A 20,024-nucleotide genomic window follows, 5' to 3' on the forward strand; every position below is an offset into this window, starting at 1 on the left:
CTGTTCCACACAGACCACATGACCCTGAACAGAGGCAACCACGAGGACCACCTCATGAACCTCCGGTAGTTAGACACACAGACCACATGACCCTGAACAGAGGCAACCACGAGGACCACCTCATGAACCTCCGGTAGTTACAGACCACATGACCCTGAACCGAGGCAACCACGGAGGACCACCTCATGAACCTCCTGTAGTTACACACACAGACCACATGACCCTGAAGAGAGGCAACCCTGTACTGTAGGACCACATCATGAACCTCCTGGTAGTTAGACACACAGACCACATGACCCTGAACCGAGGCAACCACGAGGACCACATCATGAACCTCCGGTAGTTACAGACCACATGACCCTGAACAGAGGCAACCACGAGGACCACCTCATGAACCTCCTGGTAGTTAGACACCCAGACCACATGACCCTGAACCGAGGCAACTGTACTGATAGGTCCGAGGACCACCCTCATGAACCTCCGGTAGTTAGACACACAGACCACATGACCCTGAACAGAGGCAACCACGTAGGACCACATCATGAACCTCCTGGTAGTGAGGGTCCTAGACACCCAGACCTGATAGGTCCATGACCCTGAACCGAGGCAACCACGAGGACCACCTCATGAACCTCCTGTAGTTACAGACACACAGACCACATGACCCTGAACAGAGGCAACCACGAGGACCACATCATGAACCAGATAGAGAAACACGTTAGCATTTTCATTCTAATTGGTCCTCGACAAACCCAGCTGTTTCACATATCTATTCAATTCTAGTACAAGCACACCTGTACAACGCTTCAGATACAAAATCCAAAACTTTATTTATGTTTTTTTATTTACAAGACAACAAATGTTGCTTTGAACTGTCCTACACACAAGAACTGGGTACATGCATGACAAGCACAACATTGCAGTATATTAACGCTGCTCTGTTGTCTGTTTTTCAGATATGGATTCACTAAAGAAGTTATGCAGAAGTACAAGGTGGGAAGTCCCCTTCACTGTTCACACGGTAGGACCTATGTAGTTGTACTCACCACCATCTAGTGGCAGCTTCTTGTCATGACCACTCTGCAGGTCATGTACAGGTCCTGTACTGTCCCTCTCCCTCTCTGGGTGTCTCCTGTCCTGTCTAGGTTCTCTAGGTCTCTGTCTCTCTCTGTCTCTCTGTCTGTAGGTCTCTCTATGTCTTTCTCTCTCTGTCTGTACTGTAGGTCTCTCTGTCTCTCTGTCTCTACGGAGGTCCTGTACAGGTCCCTGTCTCCGGTGGGTACTGTAGGTCTCTCTCTCTGTCTCTCTGTCTCTCTCTCCTCTGCTAGACTACTGTAGGACCTCTAGTAGGTCTGTCTCCTCTCCGGTGGGTAGTAGGTCTCGGTAGGTCCTGGGTAGAGGTCCTGTCTCCTGTACTGTAGGTCCCGTACTGTAGGTCCTGTAGTAGGTCCCTCCTGTACTCCCTCCCTCCCTCCCTAGGTCCTCCCTCCCTAGGTCCTGTACTGTAGGTCCCCTGTACTCCCTCCCTCCCTCCTCTACAGACACATGGCAGGGACATCCTACTGCTGGTCCAGGATGTAGGTCCTGGGTAGTAGGTTCAGCCTCCTCCCCATAGCAACAGTCATCGATAACAAGGTGCTCATCGTCCATGGAGGAATATCTGACATGAGGACCTGGATTTCCTCAGCTCTAGTTAGAGACCAAGGTGAAAACAGATTGTACTGTAGGTCCCTGTACTGTAGGTCCTGTACGGTAGGTCCTGGGTAGTAGGTCCTGTACTGTAGGTCCTGGGTAGTAGGTCCTGTACTGTAGGTCCTGTACTGTAGGTCCTGTACTGTAGGTAGGTCCTGTACTGTAGGTCCTGGGTACTGTAGGTCCTGTACTGTAGGTCCTGTACTGTAGGTCCTGTACTGTAGGTCCTGGGCAGTAGGTCCTGTACGGTAGGTCCTGGGTAGGTACTGTAGGTCCTGTACTGTAGGTCCTGGGTAGGAGGTCCTGTACTGTAGGTCCTGTAGGTCCTGTACTGTAGGTCCTGGGTAGTAGGTCCTGTAGGTCCTGTACTGTAGGTCCTGGGTAGTAGGTCCTGTACGGTAGGTCCTGGGTAGGAGGTCCTGTAGGTCCGGTAGGTCCTGGGTAGGAGGTCCTGTACTGTAGGTCCTGGGTACTGTAGGTCCTGTACGATAGGTCCTGTACTGTAGTAGGTCCTGTACTTTATGGTAGGTCCTGTAGGTCCTGTAGGTCCTGTACTGTAGGTCCTGGGTAGTAGGTCCTGTACTGTAGGTCCTAGGTCCTGGGTAGGAGGTCCCTGTAGGTCCGGTAGGTCCTCCTGTAGGTCCTAGTAGGTCCTGTACGGTAGGTCCTGTACGGTAGATCCTGGGTAGTAGGTCCTGTACGGTAGGTCCTGTACTGTAGGTCCTGTACTAGGGTAGGTCCTGTACTGTAGGTCCTGCAGGTCCTGTAGTAGGTCCTGTAGGAGGTCGGTAGGTCCTGTACTGTAGGTCCTGGGTAGTGGGTCCTGTGTAGTAGGTCCTGTACTGTAGGTCCTGTACGGTAGATCCTGGGTAGTGGGTCCTGTACTGTAGGTCCTGTACGGAGGTCCTGTACGGTAGGTCCTGTACTGTAGGTCCTGGGTAGTAGGTCCTGTGTACTGTAGGTCCTGTAGGTCCTGGGTAGGAGGTCCTGTACGGTAGGTCCTGTACTGTAGGTCCTGGGGTCCTGTACTGTAGGTCCTGTACGGTAGGTCCTGGGTAGTAGGTCCTGTACTGTAGGTCCTAGGGTAGTAGGTCCTGTACGGTAGGTCCTGGGTAGTAGGTCCTGTACGGTAGGTCCTGGGTAGTAGGTCCTGTACGGTAGGTCCTGGGTAGGTAGGTCCTGTACTGTAGGTCCTGGGTAGTAGGTCCTGTACTGTAGGTCCTGGGTAGGTCCTGTACTGTAGGTCCTGTACAGTAGGTCCTGGGTAGTAGGTCCTGTACTGTAGGGTAGGTCCTGTACGGTAGGTCCTGGGTAGTAGGTCCTGTACTGTATGGGTACTAGGTCCTGGGTAGTAGGTCCTGTACTGTAGGTCCTGGGGGTAGGAGGTCCTGTACTGTAGGTCCTGGGTAGTAGGTCCTGTACTGTAGGTCCTGGGTAGTAGGTCCTGTACTGTAGGTCCTGGGTACTAGGTCCTGTACTGTAGGTCCTGGGTAGTAGGTCCTGTACTGTAGGTCCTGGGTAGGAGGTCCTGTACTGTAGGTCCTGGGTACTAGGTCCTGGGTAGTAGGTCCTTTATGGTAGGTCCTGGGTAGTAGGTCCTGTACTGTAGGTCCTGTACTGTAGGTCCTGGGTAGTAGGTCCTGTACTGTAGGTCCTGGTAGGTCCTGGGTAGGAGGTCCTGTACAGTAGGTCCTGGGTAGTAGGTCCTGTACTGTAGGTCCTGTACTGTAGGTCCTACTGTAGGTCCTGGGAGTAGGTCCTGTACGGTAGGTCCCTGGTCCTGTACTGTAGGTCCTGTACTGTAGGTCCTGGGTAGTAGGTCCTGTACTGTAGGTCCTGGGTAGTAGGTCCTGTACTGTAGGTCCTGGGTAGGTAGGTCCTGTACTGTAGGTCCTAGGGTAGTAGGTCCTGTAGGTCCTGGGTAGGTCCTGTACTGTAGGTCCTGGGGTACTGTAGGTCCTGTACTGTAGGTCCTGGGTAGGTCCTGGTAGGTCCTGTACTGTAGGTCCTGGGTAGGAGGTCCTGTACTGTAGGTCCTGTACTGTAGGTCCTGGGTAGGAGGTCCTGTACTGGGTAGGTCCCTGTAGGTCCTGTAGTAGGTCCTGTACTGTAGGTCCTGGGTAGGAGGTCCTGTACTGTAGGTCCTGTACTGTAGGTCCCTAGGGTAGTAGGTCCTGTACTGTAGGTCCTGGGTAGTAGGTCCTGTACTGTAGGTCCTGTACTGTAGGTCCTGTACTGTAGGTCCTGTGTAGGTCCTGTACTGTAGGTCCTGGGTAGGAGGTCCTGTACTGTAGGTCCTGGGTACTAGGTCCTGTAAATCCAAATCAAATCAAATCAAATCAAGGTTGTACTTATTTGTCACATACATGGTTAGCAGATGTTAATGCGAGTGTAGGTCCTGAAATGCTTGTGCTTCCAGTTCCGACAATGCAGTAATAACCAACAAGTAATCCTAACAATTCCAAAACTAATTTCTTATACACAGTGGAAGGGGATAAAGAATATGTACATAAAGATATGAATGAGTGATGGTCCTGTACAGAGCAGCATAGGCTGTAAGATACAGTAGATGTCCTGTACTGTAGGTCCTGGGTAGTAGCCTATGAGGAAATGGTCCAGAATGTGTAGTTGTTCCATTGAGAGAATCATATGACCCTGTTTCCTGTCAACAAAACAGTCGGTCATTTGGGACAACAAAGATTCATCCTACTGTTCTCTAGCCTGCAATCCACACTGGCTGGGATAAAACTGAAGGTCCTGTTGCCACTGGCTAGCCGGGCTCGTAGATATAATTTTACTGGCTCAGGTCCTGGGAAATAAGTGCCATGAGATCTTTGAAAATACAAAATATCCTTAACGGCAGGGCTAGTTGGACACATTTTTCTACTGACGGTCTGGGAAACGTACGGTAGCCTGTCTGACTGGCTTCATTTCCATCTGTAGTGAAACAGAGTGACATTCAGTCAGTGGGGATTCAAGATAACGGTGCTCTCTTTCCTCTGGCAGGTGAAATCTGCCCTGAGGCTTGGGTAGTAGGTCTAGGAGGACTCTGAACCATCTGGAGGTGACTAGGAGCAGTAGTCAGGTCAGTTCCTGATACAGTAGGATGGAGGTGACTAGGAGCAGTAGTCAGGTCAGGTCCTGATACAGTAGGATGGAGGTGACTAGGAGCAGTAGACAGGTCAGTTCCTGATACAGTAGTAGGTCAGGTCAGTTCCTGATACAGTAGGATGGAGGTGACTAGGAGCAGTATGACAGGTCAGTTCCTGATACTGGTAGGATGGAGGTGACTAGGAGTCAGGTCCTGTACAGTAGGACAGTTGGGTAGATTCAGGTCCAGTTCCTGACAGTAGGATGGAGGTGACTAGGAGCAGTAGTCAGGTCAGGTCCTGATACAGTAGGATGGAGGTGACAGGAGCAGTAGTACAGGTCAGGTCCTGATACAGTAGGACGGAGGTGACTAGGAGCAGTAGTCAGGTCAGGTTCCTGATACAGTAGGATGAACCAGGTGACTAGGAGCAGTAGTCCAGGTCAGTCCTGATACAGTAGGATGGAGGTGACTAGGAGCAGTAGTCAGGTCAGTTCCTGATACAGTAGGATGGAGGTGACTAGGAGCAGTAGTCAGGTCAGTTCCTGATACAGTAGGATGGAGGTGACTAGGAGCAGTAGACAGGTCAGTTCCTGATACAGTAGGATGGAGGTGACTAGGAGCAGTAGTCAGGTCAGTTCCTGATACAGTAGGATGGAGGTGACTAGGAGCAGTAGACAGGTCAGGTCCTGATACAGTAGGACGGAGGTGACTAGGAGCAGTAGACAGGTCAGGTCCTGATACAGTAGGATGGAGGTGACTAGGAGCAGTAGACAGGTCAGTTCCTGATACAGTAGGATGGAGGTGACTAGGAGCAGTAGTCAGGTCAGGTCCTGATACAGTAGGATGGAGGTGACTAGGAGCAGTAGTCAGGTCAGGTCCTGATACAGTAGGATGGAGGTGACTAGGAGCAGTAGTCAGGTCAGTTCCTGATACAGTAGGATGGAGGTGACTAGGAGCAGTAGACAGGTCAGTTCCTGATACAGTAGGATGGAGGTGACTAGAGCAGTAGTCAGGTCAGTTCCTGATACAGTAGGATGGAGGTGACTAGGAGCAGTAGACAGGTCAGTTCCTGATACAGTAGGATGGAGGTGACTAGGAGCAGTAGTCAGGTCAGTTCCTGATACAGTAGGACGGAGGTGACTAGGAGCAGTAGACAGGTCAGTTCCTGATACAGTAGGATGGAGGTGACTAGGAGCAGTAGTCAGGTCAGTTCCTGATACAGTAGGATGGAGGTGACTAGGAGCAGTAGTCAGGTCAGGTCCTGATACAGTAGGATGGAGGTGACTAGGAGCAGTAGTCAGGTCAGGTCCTGATACAGTAGGATGGAGGTGACTAGGAGCAGTAGTCAGGTCAGGTCCTGATACAGTAGGATGGAGGTGACTAGGAGCAGTAGTCAGGTCAGTTCCTGATACAGTAGGATGGAGGTGACTAGGAGCAGTAGACAGGTCAGTTCCTGATACAGTAGGATGGAGGTGACTAGGAGCAGTAGTCAGGTCAGTTCCTGATACAGTAGGATGGAGGTGACTAGGAGCAGTAGTCAGGTCAGTTCCTGATACAGTAGGATGGAGGTGACTAGGAGCAGTAGACAGGTCAGTTCCTGATACAGTAGGATGGAGGTGACTAGGAGCAGTAGTCAGGTCAGTTCCTGATACAGTAGGATGGAGGTGACTAGGAGCAGTAGACAGGTCAGTTCCTGATACAGTAGCATGGAGGTGACTAGGAGCAGTAGACAGGTCAGTTCCTGATACAGTAGGATGGAGGTGACTAGGAGCAGTAGACAGGTCAGTTCCTGATACAGTAGGATGGAGGTGACTAGGAGCAGTAGTCAGGTCAGTTCCTGATACAGTAGGATGGAGGTGACTAGGAGCAGTAGTCAGGTCAGTTCCTGATACAGTAGGATGGAGGTGACTAGGAGCAGTAGTCAGGTCAGTCCTGATACAGTAGGATGGAGGTGACTAGGAGCAGTAGTCAGGTCAGTCCTGATACAGTAGGATGGAGGTGACTAGGAGCAGTAGTCAGGTCAGTTCCTGATACAGTAGGATGGAGGTGACTAGGAGCAGTAGTCAGGTCAGTTCCTGATACAGTAGGACGGAGGTGACTAGGAGCAGTAGTCAGGTCAGTTCCTGATACAGTAGGATGGAGGTGACTAGGAGCAGTAGTCAGGTCAGGTCCTGATACAGTAGGATGGAGGTGACTAGGAGCAGTAGTCAGGTCAGTTCCTGATACAGTAGGATGGAGGTGACTAGGAGCAGTAGTCAGGTCAGGTCCTGATACAGTAGGATGGAGGTGACTAGGAGCAGTAGACAGGTCAGTTCCTGATACAGTAGGATGGAGGTGACTAGGAGCAGTAGTCAGGTCAGTTCCTGATACAGTAGGATGGAGTAGTCAGGTCAGTTCCTGATACAGTAGGATGGAGGTGACTAGGAGCAGTAGTCAGGTCAGGTCCTGATACAGTAGGATGGAGGTGACTAGGAGCAGTAGTCAGGTCAGTTCCAGTAGGATGGAGGTGACTAGGAGCAGTAGTCAGGTCAGTTCCTGATACAGTAGGATGGAGGTGACTAGGAGCAGTAGTCAGGTCAGTTCCTGATACAGTAGGATGGAGGTGACTAGGAGCAGTAGTCAGGTCAGGTCCTGATACAGTAGGATGGAGGTGACTAGGAGCATTAGTCAGGTCAGGTTCCTGATACAGTAGGATGGAGGTGACTAGGAGCAGTAGTCAGGTCAGGTCCTGATACAGTAGGATGGAGGTGACTAGGAGCAGTAGACAGGTCAGTTCCTGATACAGTAGGGGAGGTGACTAGGAGCAGTAGTCAGGTCAGTTCCTGATACAGTAGGACGGAGGTGACTAGGAGCAGTAGTCAGGTCAGTTCCTGATACAGTAGGATGGAGGTGACTAGGAGCAGTAGTCAGGTCAGTTCCTGATACAGTAGGATGGAGGTGACTAGGAGCAGTAGTCAGGTCAGTTCCTGATACAGTAGGTCAGTTCCTGGAGGTGACTAGGAGCAGTAGTCAGGTCAGTTCCTGATACAGTAGGATGGAGGTGACTAGGAGCAGTAGTCAGGTCAGGTCCTGATACAGTAGGATGGAGGTGACTAGGAGCAGTAGTCAGGTCAGGTCCTGATACAGTAGGATGGAGGTGACTAGGAGCAGTAGTCAGGTCAGTTCCTGATACAGTAGGATGGAGGTGACTAGGAGCAGTAGTCAGGTCAGTTCCTGATACAGTAGGATGGAGGTGACTAGGAGCAGTAGTCAGGTCAGTTCCTGATACAGTAGGATGGAGGTGACTAGGAGCAGTAGTCAGGTCAGTTCCTGATACAGTAGGATGGAGGTGACTAGGAGCAGTAGTCAGGTCAGTTCCTGATACAGTAGGATGGAGGTGACTAGGAGCAGTAGTCAGGTCAGTTCCTGATACAGTAGTCAGGTCAGTTCCTTATACAGTAGGATGGAGGTGACTAGGAGCAGTAGTCAGGTCAGTTCCTGATACAGTAGGATGGAGGTGACTAGGAGCAGTAGTCAGGTCAGTTCCTGATACAGTAGGATGGAGGTGACTAGGAGCAGTAGACAGGTCAGTTCCTGATACAGTAACATGGAGGTGACTAGGAGCAGTAGTCAGGTCAGTTCCTGATACAGTAGGACGGAGGTGACTAGGAGCAGTAGTCAGGTCAGTTCCTGATACAGGATAGGACGGAGGTGACTAGGAGCAGTAGACAGGTCAGTTCCTGATACAGTAGGATGGAGGTGACTAGGAGCAGTAGTCAGGTCAGTTCCTGATACAGTAGGACGGAGGTGACTAGGAGCAGTAGTCAGGTCAGTTCCTGATACAGTAGGACGGAGGTGACTAGGAGCAGTAGTCAGGTCAGTTCCTGATACAGTAGGATGGAGGTGACTAGGAGCAGTAGTCAGGTCAGGTCCTGATACAGTAGGACGGAGGTGACTAGGAGCAGTAGACAGGTCAGTTCCTGATACAGTAGGATGGAGGTGACTAGGAGCAGTAGTCAGGTCAGTTCCTGATACAGTAGGATGGAGGTGACTAGGAGCAGTAGTCAGGTCAGTTCCTGATACAGTAGGATGGAGGTGACTAGGAGCAGTAGACAGGTCAGTTCCTGATACAGTAGGATGGAGGTGACTAGGAGCAGTAGTCAGGTCAGTTCCTGATACAGTAGGATGGAGGTGACTAGGAGCAGTAGTCAGTCAGTTCCTGATACAGTAGGATGGAGGTGACTAGGAGCAGTAGTCAGGTCAGTTCCTGATACAGTAGGATGGAGGTGACTAGGAGCAGTAGTCAGGTCAGGTCCTGATACAGTAGGATGGAGGTGACTAGGAGCAGTAGTCAGGTCAGGTCCTGATACAGTAGGATGGAGGTGACTAGGAGCAGTAGTCAGGTCAGGTCCTGATACAGTAGGATGGAGGTGACTAGGAGCAGTAGTCAGGTCAGTTCCTGATACAGTAGGATGGAGGTGACTAGGAGCAGTAGACAGGTCAGTTCCTGATACAGTAGGATGGAGGTGACTAGGAGCAGTAGTCAGGTCAGTTCCTGATACAGTAGGATGGAGGTGACTAGGAGCAGTAGTCAGGTCAGGTCCTGATACAGTAGGACGGAGGTGACTAAGAGCAGTAGTCAGGTCAGTTCCTGATACAGTAGGATGGAGGTGACTAGGAGCAGTAGTCAGGTCAGTTCCTGATACAGTAGGACGGAGGTGACTAGGAGCAGTAGACAGGTCAGTTCCTGATACAGTAGCATGGAGGTGACTAGGAGCAGTAGACAGGTCAGTTCCTGATACAGTAGGATGGAGGTGACTAGGAGCAGTAGTCAGGTCAGTTCCTTATACAGTAGGATGGAGGTGACTAGGAGCAGTAGTCAGGTCAGTTCCTGATACAGTAGGATGGAGGTGACTAGGAGCAGTAGTCAGGTCAGTTCCTGATACAGTAGGATGGAGGTGACTAGGAGCAGTAGTCAGGTCAGGTCCTGATACAGTAGGATGGAGGTGACTAGGAGCAGTAGTCAGGTCAGTTCCTGATACAGTAGGATGGAGGTGACTAGGAGCAGTAGTCAGGTCAGTTCCTGATACAGTAGGATGGAGGTGACTAGGAGCAGTAGTCAGGTCAGTTCCTGATACAGTAGGACGGAGGTGACTAGGAGCAGTAGTCAGGTCAGTTCCTGATACAGTAGGATGGAGGTGACTAGGAGCAGTAGTCAGGTCAGGTCCTGATACAGTAGGATGGAGGTGACTAGGAGCAGTAGTCAGGTCAGGTCCTGATACAGTAGGATGGAGGTGACTAGGAGCAGTAGTCAGGTCAGGTCCTGATACAGTAGGATGGAGGTGACTAGGAGCAGTAGACAGGTCAGTTCCTGATACAGTAGGATGGAGGTGACTAGGAGCAGTAGTCAGGTCAGTTCCTGATACAGTAGTCAGGTCAGTTCCTGATACAGTAGGATGGAGGTGACTAGGAGCAGTAGTCAGGTCAGGTCCTGATACAGTAGGATGGAGGTGACTAGGAGCAGTAGTCAGGTCAGTTCCTGATACAGTAGTCAGGTCAGTTCCTGATACAGTAGGATGGAGGTGACTAGGAGCAGTAGTCAGGTCAGTTCCTGATACAGTAGGATGGAGGTGACTAGGAGCAGTAGTCAGGTCAGGTCCTGATACAGTAGGATGGAGGTGACTAGGAGCAGTAGTCAGGTCAGGTCCTGATACAGTAGGATGGAGGTGACTAGGAGCAGTAGTCAGGTCAGGTCCTGATACAGTAGGACGGAGGTGACTCGAGCAGTAGACAGGTCAGTTCCTGATACAGTAGGACGGAGGTGACTAGAGCAGTAGTCAGGTCAGTTCCTGATACAGTAGGACGGAGGTGACTAGGAGCAGTAGTCAGGTCAGTTCCTGATACAGTAGGACGGAGATGACTAGGAGCAGTAGTCAGGTCAGTTCCTGATACAGTAGGATGGAGGTGACTAGGAGCAGTAGTCAGGTCAGTTCCTGATACAGTAGGACGGAGGTGACTAGGAGCAGTAGTCAGGTCAGTTCCTGATACAGTAGGATGGAGGTGACTAGGAGCAGTAGTCAGGTCAGGTCCTGATACAGTAGGATGGAGGTGACTAGGAGCAGTAGTCAGGTCAGGTCCTGATACAGTAGGATGGAGGTGACTAGGAGCAGTAGTCAGGTCAGTTCCTGATACAGTAGGATGGAGGTGACTAGGAGCAGTAGTCAGGTCAGTTCCTGATACAGTAGGATGGAGGTGACTAGGAGCAGTAGTCAGGTCAGTTCCTGATACAGTAGGATGGAGTTGACTAGGAGCAGTAGTCAGGTCAGTTCCTGATACAGTAGCATGGAGGTGACTAGGAGCAGTAGTCAGGTCAGTTCCTGATACAGTAGGATGGAGGTGACTAGGAGCAGTAGTCAGGTCAGTTCCTGATACAGTAGTCAGGTCAGTACCTTATACAGTAGGATGGAGGTGACTAGGAGCAGTAGTCAGGTCAGTTCCTGATACAGTAGGATGGAGGTGACTAGGAGCAGTAGTCAGGTCAGTTCCTGATACAGTAGGATGGAGGTGACTAGGAGCAGTAGACAGGTCAGTTCCTGATACAGTAGCATGGAGGTGACTAGGAGCAGTAGTCAGGTCAGTTCCTGATACAGTAGGACGGAGGTGACTAGGAGCAGTAGTCAGGTCAGTTCCTGATACAGTAGGGTGGAGGTGACTAGGAGCAGTAGTCAGGTCAGTTCCTGATACAGTAGGACGGAGGTGACTAGGAGCAGTAGACAGGTCAGTTCCTGATACAGTAGGATGGAGGTGACTAGGAGCAGTAGTCAGGTCAGTTCCTGATACAGTAGGATGGAGGTGACTAGGAGCAGTAGTCAGGTCAGTTCCTGATACAGTAGGATGGAGGTGACTAGGAGCAGTAGTCAGGTCAGTTCCTGATACAGTAGGACGGAGGTAACTAGGAGCAGTAGTCAGGTCAGTTCCTGATACAGTAGGACGGAGGTGACTAGGAGCAGTAGACAGGTCAGTTCCTGATACAGTAGGATGAAGGTGACTAGGAGCAGTAGTTAGGTCAGTTCCTGATACAGTAGGATGGAGGTGACTAGGAGCAGTAGACAGGTCAGTTCCTGATACAGTAGGATGGAGGTGACTAGGAGCAGTAGACAGGTCAGTTCCTGATACAGTAGGATGGAGGTGACTAGGAGCAGTAGACAGGTCAGGTCCTGATACAGTAGGATGGAGGTGACTAGGAGCAGTAGTCAGGTCAGTTCCTGATACAGTAGGATGGAGGTGACTAGGAGCAGTAGACAGGTCAGTTCCTGATACAGTAGGATGGAGGTGACTAGGAGCAGTAGACAGGTCAGTTCCTGATACAGTAGGATGGAGGTGACTAGGAGCAGTAGTCAGGTCAGGTCCTGATACAGTAGGATGAAGGTGACTAGGAGCAGTAGTTAGGTCAGTTCCTGATACAGTAGGATGGAGGTGACTAGGAGCAGTAGACAGGTCAGTTCCTGATACAGTAGGATGGAGGTGACTAGGAGCAGTAGACAGATCAGTTCCTGATACAGTAGGATGGAGGTGACTAGGATCAGTAGTCAGTTCAGTTCCTGATACAGTAGGATGGAGGTGACTAGGAGCAGTAGACAGGTCAGTTCCTGATACAGTAGGATGGAGGTGACTAGGAGCAGTAGTCAGGTCAGTTCCTGCTACAGTAGGATGGAGGTGACTAGGAGCAGTAGTCAGGTCAGTTCCTGATACAGTAGGGACGGAGGTGACTAGGAGCAGTAGTCAGGTCAGTTCCTGATACAGTAGGACGGAGGTGACTAGGGAGCAGTAGTCAGGTCAGGTCCTGATACAGTAGGATGGAGGTGACTAGGAGCAGTAGTCAGGTCAGGTCCTGATACAGTAGGATGGAGGTGACTAGGAGCAGTAGACAGGTCAGTTCCTGATACAGTAGGATGGAGGTGACTAGGAGCAGTAGTTAGGTCAGTTCCTGATACAGTAGGACGGAGGTGACTAGGAGCAGTAGTCAGGTCAGTTCCTGATACAGTAGTCAGGTCAGGTCCTGATACAGTAGGATGGAGGTGACTAGGAGCAGTAGACAGGTCAGTTCCTGATACAGTAGGATGGAGGTGACTCGGAGCAGTAGTCAGGTCAGGTCCTGATACAGTAGGATGGAGGTGACTAAGAGCAGTAGACAGGTCAGTTCCTGATACAGTAGGATGGAGGTGACTAGGAGCAGTAGTCAGGTCAGGTCCTGATACAGTAGGATGGAGGTGACTAGGAGCAGTAGTCAGGTCAGGTCCTGATACAGTAGGATGGAGGTGACTAGGAGCAGTAGTTAGGTCAGTTCCTGATACAGTAGGATGGAGGTGACTAGGAGCAGTAGTCAGGTCAGTTCCTGATACAGTAGGATGGAGGTGACTAGGAGCAGTAGTCAGGTCAGGTCCTGATACAGTAGGATGGAGGTGACTAGGAGCAGTAGTCAGGTCAGGTCCTGATACAGTAGGATGGAGGTGACTAGGAGCAGTAGTCAGGTCAGTTCCTGATACAGTAGGATGGAGGTGACTAGGAGCAGTAGTTAGGTCAGTTCCTGATACAGTAGGATGGAGGTGACTAGGAGCAGTAGTCAGGTCAGTTCCTGATACAGTAGGATGGAGGTGACTAGGAGCAGTAGTCAGGTCAGTTCCTGATACAGTAGTCAGGTCAGGTCCTGATACAGTAGGATGGAGGTGACTAGGAGCAGTAGACAGGTCAGTTCCTGATACAGTAGGATGGAGGTGACTAGGAGCAGTAGTCAGGTCAGGTCCTGATACAGTAGGACGGAGGTGACTAGGAGCAGTAGTCAGGTCAGGTCCTGATACAGTAGGACGGAGGTGACTAACAGGTCACATCCTGATACAGTAGGATGTTCAGTATTACATTGTGTTCTTGTTTTATTTTGTATATGTGTATTTTATTGACTATCAGCTGTAAAGTCTATTTTAGGGATAATAAAGATTTCTACGCTACTCAGGGCCAGCCAGAGAGCCCAGGTGTCGGAGCAGGGGCCAGCCAGAGAGCCCCGGTGTCGGAGCAGGGGCCAGCCAGAGAGCCCCAGGTGTAGGAGCAGGGCCAGCCAGAGAGCCCCAGGTGTAGGAGCAGGGGCCAGCCAGAGAGCCCCAGGTGTAGGAGCAGGGGCCAGCCAGAGAGGCCCAGGTGTAGGAGCAGGGGCCAGCCAGAGAGCCCCAGGTGTAGGAGCAGGGGTCAGGACCATGGCAACAGCCCCAAGAAGAGACGTCACCTCACCAGACAGGGCAGCTCCTCCTCTTCCTCCTCATCCTCACTGTGCTCCCCCGGGGGTCGTCCCGCCTCACTCTGTGCCGCTGGCTTTCTCCCAGCATGCTGGAGCCCCACCGACAACCTCCAGGTGTTCTTCCTAATGATGATAATAATAACAACCAATAATAATAACAATATTAATAATATTATTATTGTTAGGTGCCCTTCCTGGACTCCTTCACCGCCCTCCCGTCCGTCAGCCACCCAGGGAGGAGTTGGAGGGAAACAGGTGAGAGCAGAGCCACCTACAGGCTGGAGGCCAAACCGCGGTGGTTCGGTGGATCAAGAAGATTACAAATAGACTTGCAGAATTTGGCTTCCTGCTCTTTTCTCTTCCTAGTAAAGTTGATATATAGTTGAAACATTGTCCAACAGGAAGTTATCCTATGCACCAATCCTGCATTCCGGTAGTCGTGACCGTTCTGACTGTGTGTCATGTTGAAGGTAGTAGATTTGCTGTGGAGCGACCGAAGAGCCAGCCAGGCTGCAGCCCCAACACCTTCAGGGGAGGAGGCAGTTACTTCGGGCCAGACGTGACCAGACGCCTGCTGGAGAGACACGGCATGACTCTGCTGATCAGATCACATGAGTGTAAACAGGAGGGCTACGAACTCTGCCACGACGGACAGGTGATGGCTAGCAGACAACAGGACTAGCTCTATAAGATATATGATGGCTAGCAGACAACAGGACTAGCTCTATAAGATATATGATGGCTAGCAGACAACAGGACTAGCTCTATAAGATATATGGTGGCTAGCAGACAACAGGACTAGCTCTGTAAGATATATGATGGCTAGCAGACAACAGGACTAGCTCTATAAGATATATGATGGCTAGCAGACAACAGGACTAACTCTATAAGATATATGATGACTAGCAGGACAACAGGACTAGCTCTATAATATATATGATGGCTCAGGATAGCTCTATAAGATATATGGTGGCTAGCAGACAACAGGACTAGCTCTGTAAGGATGGCTAGACAATAGGACTAGCTCTATAAGATATATGATGGCTAGCAGACAACAGGACTAGCTCTATAAGATATATGATGGCTAGCAGACAACAGGACTAGCTCTATAAGATATATGATGGCTAGCAGACAACAGGACTAGCTCTATAAGATATATGATGGCTAGCAGACAACAGGACTAGCTCTGTAAGATATATGATGGCTAGCAGACAACAGGACTAGCTCTATAAGATATATGATGACTAGCAGACAACAGGACTAGCTCTATGAGATATATGATGGCTAGCAGACAACAGGACTAGCTCTATGAGATATATGATGGCTAGCAGACAACAGGACTAGCTCTATAAGATATATGATGGCTAGCAGACAACAGGACTAGCTCTATGAGATATATGATGGCTACAGGACTAGCTCTATGAGATATATGATGGCTAGCAGACAACAGGACTAGCTCTATAAGATATATGATGGCTAGCAGACAACAGGACTAGCTCTATAAGATATATGATGGCTAGCAGACAACAGGACTAGCTCTATGAGATATATGATGGCTAGCAGACAACAGGACTAGCTCTATAAGATATATGATGGCTAGCAGACAACAGGACTAGCTCTATAAGATATATGATGACTAGCAGACAACAGGACTAAGCTCTATGAGATATATGATGGCTAGCAGACAACAGGACTAGCTCTATAAGATATATGATGGCTAGCAGACAACAGGACTAGCTCTATAAGTTATATGATGGCTAGCAGACAACAGGACTAGCTCTATAAGATATATGGTGGCTAGCAGACAACAGGACTAGCTCTATAAGATATATGATGGCTAGCAGACAACAGGACTAGCTCTATAAGATATATGATGACTGGCAGACAACAGGACTAACTCTATAAGATATATATGATGGCTAGCAGACAACAGGACTAGCTCTATAAGATATATGATGGCTAGCAGACAACAGGACTAGCTCTATAAGATATATGATGGCTAGCAGACAACAGGACTAGCTCTATAAGATATATGATGGCTAGCAGACAACAGGACTAGCTCTATAAGATATATGATGGCTAGCAGACAACAGGACTAGCTCTATAAGATATATGATGGCTAGCAGACAACAGGACTAGCTCTATAAGATATATGATGGCTAGCAGACAACAGGACTAGCTCTATAAGATATATGATGGCTAGCAGACAACAGGACTAGCTCTATAAGATATATGATGGCTAGCAGACAACAGGACTAGCTCTATGAGATATATGATGGCTAGCAGACAACAGGACTAGCTCTATAAGATATATGATGGCTAGCAGACAACAGGACTAGCTCTATGAGATATATGATGGCTAGCAGACAACAGGACTAGCTCTATAAGATATATGATGGCTAGCAGACAACAGGACTAGCTCTATAAGATATATGATGGCTAGCAGACAACAGGACTAGCTCTATAAGATATATGATGGCTAGCAGACAACAGGACTAGCTCTATAAGATATATGATGGCTAGCAGACAACAGGACTAGCTCTATAAGATATATGATGGCTAGCAGACAACAGGACTAGCTCTATAAGATATATGATGGCTAGCAGACAACAGGACTAGCTCTATAAGATATATGATGGCTAGCAGACAACAGGACTAGCTCTATAAGATATATGATGGCTAGCAGACAACAGGGACTAGCTCTATAAGATATATGATGGCTAGCAGACAACAGGACTAGCTCTATAAGTTATATGATGGCTAGCAGACAACAGGACTAGCTCTATGAGATATATGATGGCTAGCAGACAACAGGACTAGCTCTATAAGATATATGATGACTAGCAGACAACAGGACTAGCTCTATAAGATATATGATGGCTAGCAGACAACAGGACTAGCTCTATAAGATATATGATGACTAGCAGACAACAGGACTAGCTCTATAAGATATATGATGACTAGCAGACAACAGGACTAGCTCTATAAGATATATGATGGCTAGCAGACAACAGGACTAGCTCTATGAGATATATGATGGCTAGCAGACAACAGGACTAGCTCTATAAGATATATGATAGTTAATGTGTAGTCCGCCCCCATGGCTAGTGAGACCACCTGACTCTAGTAAGACCATAATGACTCTAGCAGACCACCTGTCTAGTAGACCACCTGGGTCCGACCACCTGGCTAGTAGACCACCTGACTCTAGTAGACCACCTGACTCTAGTAGACCACCTGACTCTAGTAGACCACCTGACTCTAGTAGACCACCTGACTCTAGTAGACCACCTGACTCTAGTAGACCACCTGACTCTATAAGATCTAAGTGTATTTTGTTCTTTCAGGTGATCACCATTTTCTCTGCGTCTAACTACTATGAGGAGGGTAGTAACCGTGGAGCCTACATTAAACTGGGCAGAGAGCTGGTCCCTCGCTTCTTCCAGTACCAGGTCAGCAGGAATACCAGGAAACTCACCCTGACTCAGAGGTAGGGGCTGGGGTGGAGGTAGGGGCTGGGGTGGAGGTGGAGGTAGGGGCTGGGGTGGAGGTGGAGGTAGGGGCGGGGGTGGAGGTGGAGGTAGGGGCTGGGGTGCAGGTGGAGGTAGGGGCTGGGGTGGAGGTGGAGGTAGGGGCTGGAGGTGGAGGTAGGGGCTGGGGTGGAGGTGGAGGTAGGGGCTGGGGTGGAGGTGGAGGCAGGGGCTGGGGTGGAGTTAAGGGCTGGGGTGGAGGTAGGGGCTGAGGTGGAGGTAGGGGCTGAGGTGGAGGTAGGGGCTGGGGTGGGGGTGGAGGTAGGGGCTGGGGTGGAGGTGGAGGTAGGGGCTGGGGTGGAGGTGGAGGTAGGGGCTGGGGTGGAGGTAGGGCTGGGGTAGGGGGAGGTAGAGGTAGGGGCTGGGGTGGAGGTAGGGGTGGGGTAGAGGTAGGGGCTGGGGTAGAGGTAGGGGCTGGGGTGGAGGTAGGGGGTAGAGGGGGGCTGGGGTAGAGGTAGGGGGGCTGGGGTGGGAGGTAGAGGTAGGGGCTGGGGTGGAGGTAGAGGTAGGGGCTGGGGTAGAGGTAGGGGCTGGGGTAGAGGTAGGGGCTGGGGTGGAGGTAGATGTAGGGGCTGGGGTGGAGGTGGAAGTAGGGGCTGGGGTGGAGGAGGTAGAAGTAGGGGCTGGGGTGGACGTAGAGGTAGGGGCTGGGGTGGAGGTAGAGGTAGGGGCTGGGGTGGAGGTAGATGTAGGGGCTGGGGTGGAGGTAGATGTAGGGGCTGGGGTGGAGGTAGAAGTAGGGGCTGGGGTGGAGGTAGGTGAAGTAGGGGCTGGGGTGGAGGTAGAAGTAGGGGCTGGGGTGGAGGTAGAGGTAGGGGCTGGGGTGGAGGTGGGGGCTGGGGTGGAGGTAGAGGTAGGGGCTGGGGTGGAGGTAGAGGTAGGGGAGGTGAGGTAGGTAGGGGCTGGGGTGGAGGTAGGGGCTGGGGTGGAGGTAGGGGCTGGGGTGGAGGGAGGTAGGGGCTGGGTGTGGAGGTAGGGGCTGAGGTAGAGGTAGGGGCTGGGGTGGAGGTGGAGGTAGGGGCTGAGGTGGAGGTAGGGGCTGGAGGTGGAGGTAGGGGCTGGAGGTGGAGGTAGGGGGCTGGAGGTGGAGGTGGGGCTGGGGCTGGAGGTAGGGGGCTGAGGTGGAGGTAGGGGCAAGGGCTTGGGTGGAGGTAGGGGCTGGGGTGGAGGTAGGAGATTAGGGGCTGGGGTGGAGTTAGGGGCTGGGGTGGAGGTAGGGGCTTGGGTGGAGTTAGGGGCGTTAAGAGGTGGAGGTAGGGGGTGGGGTGGGGTGGAGGTGGAGTTAGAGGGGTGGAGGTAGGGGTGGAGGTAGAGGGTGGAGGTAGGGGGTAGAGGCTAGGGTGGAGGTGGAGGTAGGGGCTGGGGTGGAGGTGGAGGCAGGGGCTGGGGTGGAGGTAGGGGCTGGGCTGGGGTGGAGGTAGGGGCTGGGGTGGAGGTGGAGGTAGGGGGCTGGGGGTGGAGATGGAGGTAGGGCTGGAGGTGGAGATGGAGTAGGGGCTGGAGGTGGAGATGAGGTAGGGGCTGGGGTGGAGATGGAGATAGGGGCTGGGGTGGAGGTAGGGGCTTGGGTGGAGGTGGGGAGGTAGGGGGCTGGGGTGGAGGTAGGGGCTGGGGTGGGAGGTAGGGGCTGGGGTGGAGGTAGGGGGGCTGGGTTGGAGGTAGAGGGTGGAGGTAGGGGTGGAGGTAGGGTGGGAGGTGGAGGTAGGGGATGGAGGTGGAGGTAGGGGTGGAGGTGGAGGTGGAGGAGGGGGGCTGGGCTGGGGTGGAGGTAGGGGGTGGAGGTGGAGGAGGGGCTGGGCTGGGCTGGGGTGGAGGTGGAGGTAGGGGATGGAGGTATGGGGTGGAGGTGGAGGTAGGGGCTGGGGGATCACGGTTCCTACTGGTCTCTACATACAGAGAGTGACAATGAGTTGATTATCGTGTGTGTGTGTGTGTGTCCGTCCGTCCGTCCGTCCGCAGGGTGAATGTGTCAGAGGGTTCAGCTGTAAGGGCTGTACAGGAGAAGCTGTTTTCCCACCGCTCAGAACTCATGGCTGCCTTTCAGCAGTATGACACAAGTAACAGTGGTAAGATATTTTGGCAATAACACCCTATAACGCCTGCCAGCTGTTAAAGAACACCCCAAAGATCACCTGGAACGCGCCCATCATTGTGTATCATGAGTGACTCTGTGCTGTGTCTGTTCCAGGCTATGCCTCTGTCAGTGACTTAGACTGTCTGTTCCAGGCTGTATCTCTGTCAGTGAGTTAGACTGTCTGTTCCAGGCTGTATCTCTGTCTGTCAGTGAGTTAGACTGTCTGTTCCAGGCTGTATCTCTGTCTGTGAGTTAGACTGTCTGTTCCAGGCTGTATCTCTGTCAGTGAGTTAGACTGTCTGTTCCAGGCTGTATCTCTGTCAGTGAGTTAGACTGTCTGTTCCAGGCTGTATCTCTGTCAGTGAGTTA

General features: G+C 51.3%; 1 pseudogene; it reads left to right on the forward strand.

Moving 5' to 3' along the window:
- LOC135531099 (uncharacterized) overlaps positions 1-19,822 on the forward strand; it is a 58,893-nt pseudogene extending 39,071 nt beyond the window's left edge.
- Positions 19,823-20,024: the final 202 nt, after the last annotated feature.

This window comes from Oncorhynchus masou, unplaced genomic scaffold (assembly GCF_036934945.1).
Source record: "Oncorhynchus masou masou isolate Uvic2021 unplaced genomic scaffold, UVic_Omas_1.1 unplaced_scaffold_1511, whole genome shotgun sequence".
Taxonomy (NCBI): Eukaryota; Metazoa; Chordata; class Actinopteri; order Salmoniformes; family Salmonidae; genus Oncorhynchus; species Oncorhynchus masou.